Raw genomic sequence first — 8,873 nt, forward strand, 5'->3', positions numbered from 1 at the left:
ATTGTCAATTCATGAACTTTCAAACCAGTCAAGACTACACTAAAATATCTTATCATTGTAAACTTTGTACTAAAAGCTTGAGAAGAAAAAAACCAGGTTTTCAAGTGAGTTCGTTCCTGAAAAGGATTTCAAAATGTATGCCAGTGGATGACCCTTAACCTACTATTTCAAAGTAACGAGAGGTTTAAGTGAAGTGTTAAATAGCACTAGCAATAAGGTGCTATAGCGGCCTCGAAAGGCAAAACAATGTAAAAAAGATGAGGTATATCGTATATTGACAGTTATGATTTATAACAGAAGCATAAAGTATCATATTTTGTTACAACGAGAGTAATTGTAGATGCAGTTCTTCTTTCTTCTTAATGATGGAATACGCAATAGTTTTCGTTCTTGAGTAGCAGTTAAAAGAGAACACGGGTGCTTTACCAAGGAATTGTATGGATTTGATCTTCGATATGGCTTTAAATATCAAGCCTTGCCTTTCAATTTTACAAATTTCAATTTCTGCATGGTTTAATGTAAGCCCTTGGGATTTATATCTGATAATTATCCAGGCCATGTCGAAGGTTATTTGATTACAATTACCACGTGTAACAGGTATTTGAGGAATAGATCCAAGATTTTCTCTAGATCCCACATTGGAGCATATCACAACCACATACATAGGCAAATTTAGGAATTTACAGTCTAGTTTATAAAAAGTATTTGTGATCTCTCCAGGAGCTCCATTGAGAAGGCCAACTTCAATCCATAAGTTTGTGCTAGCCTATACACAAGAGAACCCTCTTGATCAAGTTGGTCATGATCCATGTCAATGGTAACTTTTCATTTTGCAATCTCTGTAAGGTTCAATATTATTGCAAGATTAACACTGTTAATATCTTCTTCTTGTGCATTTCAATCAGATTATTTTGGCATGCACAAATCAAAATCATTTTGTGCGGATGTTGTTAATGTCAACTTATTTGTGTGGCTCATCAAAAGTTTCCAATCATGATCCTTGATCTTCATTTTATTTGTTTCTAACGTTTGACAAAATTGGATTTGAGCTGAAGTTTCACCTTCTTGTTGAAATACCGCTTGTCGTGTGGCAATTGTTTCAAACACCTACCATAAGAGCCTTGTAGTAAAGTGTGATTCACACGTAAGTTTGTCCATACAGGTGGTAACTGGGCAAATCTATCAACAAGGATTATAGATATGCTACCAAATGAGAGTGTTGTTGGTAGGGAGACACTTGACACTATTGACAATCAATTTTCAATAACTTTGGTCCTATGAAGCCTGTCTCTTCAAAGAGGAATTGAGTGTTTTTCATCTGTTCTTGAAACATTGTTAGAGATTGTCCTTGTAATGGTTGCATTTCGTTAATTGATATTTTGAGACTTGCATATATGGTTGACGTGTGTACGTCTTAAAATATTTCCATCCAAAAGGCAACTCAAAGCAAAAGTCATAATTTCGCATTGATGATTAAGTAGATCCAGTCCCCTTCTCATATGATACTTACCAATATAAACGAGAACAATGTCATACGTGCAATTCCTAAGATGATTAAACCAGTCAAATCTCACAAAAATCCAAAGTCTATTTTTATACCATCTTTTCTATACTTCAACACGGTGGAAATAAATGCAGACAATGTGTCTTAAATCTTATATATTTCACAAGTCCGTTTATAGGAATGATAGTATTTTAATTTCAACAGAAAATGGTTCGTTGTATGTAATTAAAATGAAAAATATTAATTTAGTAAATGAGTCTCGTAAACAATTTACGTCTTAGATATTTATCGAATTTGTTTATAAATATGATAGTATATTTTAAAACTATAATTTCAATAGAAAATAATTAGTTCTGTATAATAAAAATATAATATTTCCATCTTATAAATGGCACTTGTCATGTGGAACCCAAAAAAACTCTCAAATATGAAAGAAAATATGAAATAATTTTAACTTAATCTCATGAGTAAAGATGCACACATTATCAAATCTACAGACCAATATACCCTAGAAAAAATCTTTTGTGAAAAATTAGCCTCCAAAGTACCGACCAAATCTTTTGGAAAAAAATAGCCTCCAAAGTACCGACCAATATACAATATCAACTTTGAGCTCTTACAGCAGACCAACACTCTCAATAAAGAAAGAAACTATGTAAAATATAGCCTTCTTCAGTAGCAGTAAACAACTGTTGTTGCACTCCTCATAAGACCACCCCAGGAACAAATAAGATACACAGCCGACTCTATGCTTCTCATTCTCTCGATAAACAACTCAAACCTAGTGGTGCACACAACTAGTTTTACTGGCAATGAACATGCACAAGATGAAATCAACCAATAGATGATAAACTCTATCACAAGCCTTCTGATGATTAGGCAAGAGAGTAACAAGGGTGGAAAATCTTACTCTAATGTTTTCTAGCCATCCTTAATCAATGCAACCAAGTACATCTCCGAGGTAGGTTCTCAAATTTGACTCTAAAATCAAGAGTGTCATTACAACTTCCAGAGCAGCCCAAATGTTTCTCTCCAGTCCATGCACCCAAGATGACTTGTCTTATGTGACACCACATTAAATGTCATTTTTCCCAAATTGGCTCCCACATTAAATGAATTTGCCCAATGTGTCTTCCACTTTAAATCACAAACCCATTAAACCATAAATTCACTAAACCATAATCCCCAATATTAAATGCATTTCCAACTTCAATTATGACCACAGCAAAACGAATTACAAGCAGGTAGCTTCTCACCCCAACCTTTGATCCTCGACCTTCATACCCCCTAATATTGGAAAGATTCTCACTAGTGACAACTGGGATCTCTCTCTGTGGGCCCAACAAATTTGTGGAGCATACTCGAAATAGTTGACATTTACGAAATTATTAGTGAAAGAATTTAGGAAATTATTAGTGAAAGAAATTACGAAATAATTGATGAAAAAATTCCAAACATACACATTCGTATTCACAGACAAGTTGGAACAGCAGTTACCTCTAGAGGCACGAGGGTACTTATCCAAGCTTTATGGTTTGAAGAACAAAGCAAGTGAGAAGAAATGGTGAAATGTGAACCAGATCCAGATGTTTGCATGGAGCTCCGCCACCTAGAAAATGTATGACAATAGATGCAATCACTTTCAATAACTAGAATAACCAATGATGAATACATTGTCTATTCCATAACATACCATATAAGTATATCGTAGTGCAACCAAGCACACATCTTTACTGCTAGATAAGAGAATAGCAAAATTGAAATTCATAAGGTCTGTAAGAGAAACAATTATCGATTATTATATATATGACAATCTTGTACCATGCAATAAGATAAACCCTAGTGTTCTGTAACGGCAAAGAATATCCTATATCCTTATAGAAAGAAAAAAATCCTTGAAATTATGAAACAAAGTTAACCAAATCTAGCCTGCAACAGAAATAGAACGGCATGATAGGCCTAAGGAGGGCATTTATCCAATGGTGGGATTGATACAGGAGCGGCAAAGGCAGTAATGGAGTTAACAGATGAGGAATCGACGGCGAAAAGGAGAAATTGAGGGAAAGAGAAAAGGGTGCAGGAGAGTCGGGGTTCAAGAATGGGAGTTGGCTAATCAATGGTATACAAAGCAATGGGCTAATCATCCTCCGAGGGTTTGTAATGGCCATGATGGAAATATATTTGCAGGGGATGGTGTTCCCAGATTCTTCCTGATGATAGCTGTCATGGCAGCGGCACCCTTGTTCGCCACCAGATCAGGACGAATAACAAGCGATCTACAGGTGAATTGTTGTTACTTCAGGCGTCTTACAGATCCAGCTTGGCTCGCCAGTTTTCTGTCGAAGCCCCACAAATAAATTCCGTGGATAAAATATATTTGATTATATATTTTATGTCGATAAAATAAATATTTATTAGGCAGAAGGCATTATTTATTTGAAGCAAACGAGCTGCTTTTAGAAATCATGGTTGAGACTAAAGGAAAACCAATGCAAGACATTGAAATATTATGTGTATTAACTTCGCTTCTTTCTTTCTTTCTTTTTTATTTTTTATTTTTCATCTTATGTATTAGCAATTACACCTTGGTGAAGAATCGGTACGTCGAAAAGGTGTGGAAAATTAGGGAAAAAAATGATTTATTTTTTGTATACATTCATTTAGTACATGAGATCTATTGGTAGGCTATTTAGCAAATGATGTTTGTGCAACAACTAGATTAATGGAGAAGTGATAGGTTCAAATCAGCTATGTGTCCACTCACAAGGATATAAACATGAATGAAATAAAACCTCTAAATCATAAAGATAATCGGATTTCATCACCAATAGGCTCATGAAATGTTTACAATGGGGAAAGACGGAGAGATAGGGAAAGAAAGAGGAGAGATAGAAGGGAAATAGAGAGAGAGGCAAAAGAAATATGAAGAGATAGATATAGAGAGGGAGAGTGATGGAAGGATAGAGAGGGAACCATGTCTAGAGATGGAGGGGGAGAAAGGAATATAGAAGTAGAGATGAAGATAGAGGGGGAGAGGAAGAATGAGAGAAATAGATATAGAGAAGTAGAGGGATAGATAAAGGTAGAGAGATAGAGACGGAGAGATAGAGACGAAGAGATAGACAAATATAAAGAAAGAGGGAGAGGGAGAGGTTGATAGAAAAAGAGAAAAAGATAGATAGATATATAGGAACAAAGAGGGAGGGAGAGATAAAGAGAAAGAGATAGATATATAGAGAGGGAGGGGGGAAGGGAGGTATAGATATATTCGGCACTATGATCTAGATTAATAGAGATATATAAATATAATAAGACATAGAGAGAGGGGAAGAGGGAAAGAGAGACAGTGAGATATATAAAGAGTGGGAGAGATAGAGAGTGGGAGAGAGATAGAGACGGAAATAGGAGAAATAGAAGAAGAAATATGAAGAGATAGATATAGAGAGGGAGATGAAGATAGGGAGACAGATGGATGGATAGAGAGAGGAAGACATGTCTAGAGCTAGAGGGGGAGAAAGGAATATAGAGGTAGAGATGAAGATATAGGGGGAGAAGAAGAGGGAGAGAAATAGATAGAGAGAGATAGATGGAGAGATAAACATAGAGAGAGATAAAGAGGAAGACAAATGAAGAGATACATAGATATAGAGGACGAGGGAGAGGGAGAGATAAAAATAGAGAGAGACAAAAAGAAATAGATATAGATATAGAGAGGGGGGGGAGAAATCAAGATGGAGAGAGAAATAGAGTGACATAAAGAGGGAGAGAGAAAGAGATGGAAATAGAGGGAGAGATAGAAGAAGAAATATGAAGAGATAGATATAGGAGGGAGATGGAGAGAGATGGATGGATAGAGAGAGGAGACATCTAGAGTTAGAGGGAGAGAGAGGAAGATAGAAGTAGAGATGAAGATAGAGGAGAATAGGAAGAGGGAGAGAAATAGATAGAGAGGTAGAGGGAGAGATAAAGATAGAGAGAGATATAGATGAAGAGATTGACATCTATAGAGGAAGAGGGAGAGGGAAAGTGATGCAGGATTACCTACCTATGAAGAAATAAGCCAAAGACAAGATGATTTTCTATTAGCCTAGAAGGAATGTAATAAGACCCTATGGGTCCTTTTTGTAATTCTATGTCCTAGGAGTGTGACAAGTTTGTCCATGTATGGGTCAAATTGTCATTTAGGGTCTTATAGAGAAAATTGAGTCAATAAGGGTCACAATGGTCTTAATTGAGGGATCAAGTGGCCAAAGGTTTATTTGAGTCATTTTTTATGTTTTAGAATAAAATGCAATCATTTTGGGGGACAATGATAGTCAGGAGTCTAAGTTGGTTGAATAATGCAAAATTTGTCATATTGTCAATTTGTTGTCATGACAATTTTGCATTTTTTGTAAGTTGTGATTCTCCAACAGTCCATTCAGTTTGAAAAACAATTGGAGGAGGTTGTGTTCATTTGGGGTGACACCTTTAAGGACCCCAAACACTGAAATATGTAAGTTGGGTTGATTTTGGTTGATTTGGAAAGGAAATTGAAGCATCAAAACTATTGGAAACTCGAAAAACTGTCTAATTTATGTTGATTGCATACTACAGGTAGATTGGCAAGAATGCTCATGGCATAGATCTTGTAACTAGATCATTTTACCTTTGTTTTGCTTTCAATGTGAAGTCTTGAAGTGATCGTTGCCCCATTCTACAAGCAAATCTCTACTGGGTAGCCTAAAACCCTCAAACCCCTAGGGTTTGACTGCAATAATGGATTTTGGCCTATCAATCCTTAACTGAACACTCTACCATTATAGGAGATGATAGGCCACTGTATCATATGTTAATTCCTAAATCCATTAAGAGGACACAATAGGGCAAAGAGGATGGAGAACTAACCCTAGGTCTGGCATCTTTATGTGACAGACCGGTTTGATGAGTGTAGTGCATGAGAATTGAGTGGTAGGGCACTGGAAAGGGGTTTGAATGTGGTAGAAGAGTACTTTGGAGGTTGACATAACATTTCATGGTCATTGATGGTCACCAATTAGGAGAACCAAACCAGTTTGTGGAAGGCGTTTAATCAAATAGGTCTAATAACCCTATTAGGTTTGTTAGTGCAGTATTGGTTGGGATATCTGCAAGTTGGTCCGGTACTGAAAAATGATATATTGTTGAGAACTCCCAAAAGGGTATCTGAAAATATAATTTTTTTGCCTAGATCCTCAGGGTGTCAAAAGTTATCACCCAATTCCTTCAAATGGAGAGCTAATTGCAACCGGTTTTGTTTGTGGGCAATTGAGTCAAAATTGGTGTTCCGGTGGGTCTAAACCATGAAATCTTGTTTCATTTATGTTAAGGTGTTGTGAGAACACCCCTCCAAGGATCGTTGTATTTATTGGTCAAGTGGGCCATTCAAACCCTAAAGCCTATTAGTAGCCCACTCATGTATGCAAGGGTGTGTGTAGTCACACGGGACTTGAGAAAGTGTTAGTTGGTTGTAAGGGGATATATTGGAGCCTTTGAGGCTTACAAGGCATTGTTTAGTGTCATTGAACCATTGATTGACTTGGTGTTGTGTAAGGACCTTTTGGTAGTAGGGATTTTGGTTGTGTTTGTGAGCCTTAGAGGTTGGTGGGTTCAAGGTTATCCTTCCAGTTTGTTGCCTCCTCATCAGAAAGGAAGAGATAAAGATAAAGAGGGGGAGATAGACATAAAGAAAGGAGGAGGGAGAGGGAGAGATAGAGATATAAAAATATAGAGAGAGGTGGAGAAGGGGAGGGAGATAATGAGATATATAGAGAGGGATGGAGATAGAGAGGGAGAGAGAAATAGTGCAAGAGAGAGAGGGTGAGAGAAATAGATAGAAATAGAGGGAGAGATAGAAGAAGAAATATGAAGGGATAAATATAGTAAGGGAGATGGAGAGAGGGAAGAAGATGGATGAATAGACAAAGGAAGACATATCTAGTGCTAGAGGGGGGGGGGGGGGTATAAGTAGAGATGAAGATATGAGGGGAGATGAAGATATAAGTAGAGATGAAGATATAAGGGGAGAGGAAGGGGAAGAGAAATATATAGAATGAAGTAGAGGGAGAGATAAAGATAGAGAGAGATAGAGCAACAAGGATAGAGATCAAGAGATATAAAGGAAGAGAGAGATAAATAAGGAGAGATATACAGAAAGAGAGAAAAAGATAGATAGATATATAGGGAGAGAGAGAGAGAGAGAGAGAGAGAGAGAGGGGGGGGGGAAATATGCAGATAGAGATGAAGATAAAGGGGGAGAGGAAAAGGGAGAGACATAGACCTGAAGAGAAAGATAGAGAGAGATAAAGAGGGAGAGAGGGAGAGGGAGAGAGAGCTTAATATATTGAGAGAGGGAGAAGGAGAGGGAAAGATATGATTGGAGGGCGATATATAATAATTATATATTATATTATATTAAATCTAATAATCTATTATAAAATATAATATATAATTATAAATATAACTATAGTATTTAAAAAATTAAATTATATAAAATATAGGATATAATAATAATATAAGAACTATGGGCTCATAGAACTATCAATAAAAACCTTAATATCCTATATCCACATTTTTTTTTTCATTTGGATCAACCAAAGAAATAAATTTTACCATGTACAAACATAAAAAAAAAACATATTCTCCATATATTGTATTTTATATAATATAAATTTCTATTTTTTTTTTGGTCGGTAATATTTTGTATTTTATTGCATTATAATATAAAGAGATTACAAAAATTTCCAGGCTTTCCAGACTGCAAAATAGCCCTTCTTTGGAAATTACCCTTACATTCTTCATCACTGAAAATCCCACAACACCTAAGAAAAATAAATTCCACCATAATCAACAGACCCATCCCACTTTGTTAAGCCTAAATCGCTCCTTCATGCTGGGGAAACCACAGACCCTTACCTCTTGTAGATAAATCTACCCTTACCCTATAGCATCTTGCAAAAAAGGACTGGCCCAACTGAAAACCACAATAAATTTTTATGCACTGTAAAAACAATTGTAACTAACATATGACACTTTTTGTATAATATCTATGGTCTTTAAAGCTTCTGCTCAGTCTAAACAGGAACAAAACCAACACCGTCTACAAAGCTTGCACCAGTCGCACGCCTTCTCCTAACCCTAGATCGCTTGCCTCTGGGAATCTCCTTCGGCCATGCTCGTGTCAACTCATTGTCTTCCCTCTCATGACGCAGAATTATCCCTTTGAGTCTTTCCCAGGCCTGCGCTTTTTCCAACACATAAGCCTCCTTATCCACCTTCCCAAACCACCTGACAAAGGAAACTATGCCAAATTCATCGGCATCCTTTGCATCTAAAAAGCCTTCTGAATAAT

General features: G+C 36.5%; 1 long non-coding RNA gene across 1 annotated transcript; it reads right to left on the minus strand.

Moving 5' to 3' along the window:
- Positions 1-1,932: 1,932 nt before the first annotated feature.
- LOC131034540 (uncharacterized) lies at positions 1,933-3,951 on the minus strand. Its single transcript, XR_009371517.1, has 2 exons — positions 3,198-3,951; positions 1,933-3,113 (listed from the first exon to the last, which is right to left on the minus strand). It is a non-coding gene; the product is annotated as an uncharacterized LOC131034540 (long non-coding RNA).
- Positions 3,952-8,873: the final 4,922 nt, after the last annotated feature.

This window comes from Cryptomeria japonica, chromosome 2 (genome assembly GCF_030272615.1).
Source record: "Cryptomeria japonica chromosome 2, Sugi_1.0, whole genome shotgun sequence".
NCBI classification, from domain to species: Eukaryota; Viridiplantae; Streptophyta; class Pinopsida; order Cupressales; family Cupressaceae; genus Cryptomeria; species Cryptomeria japonica.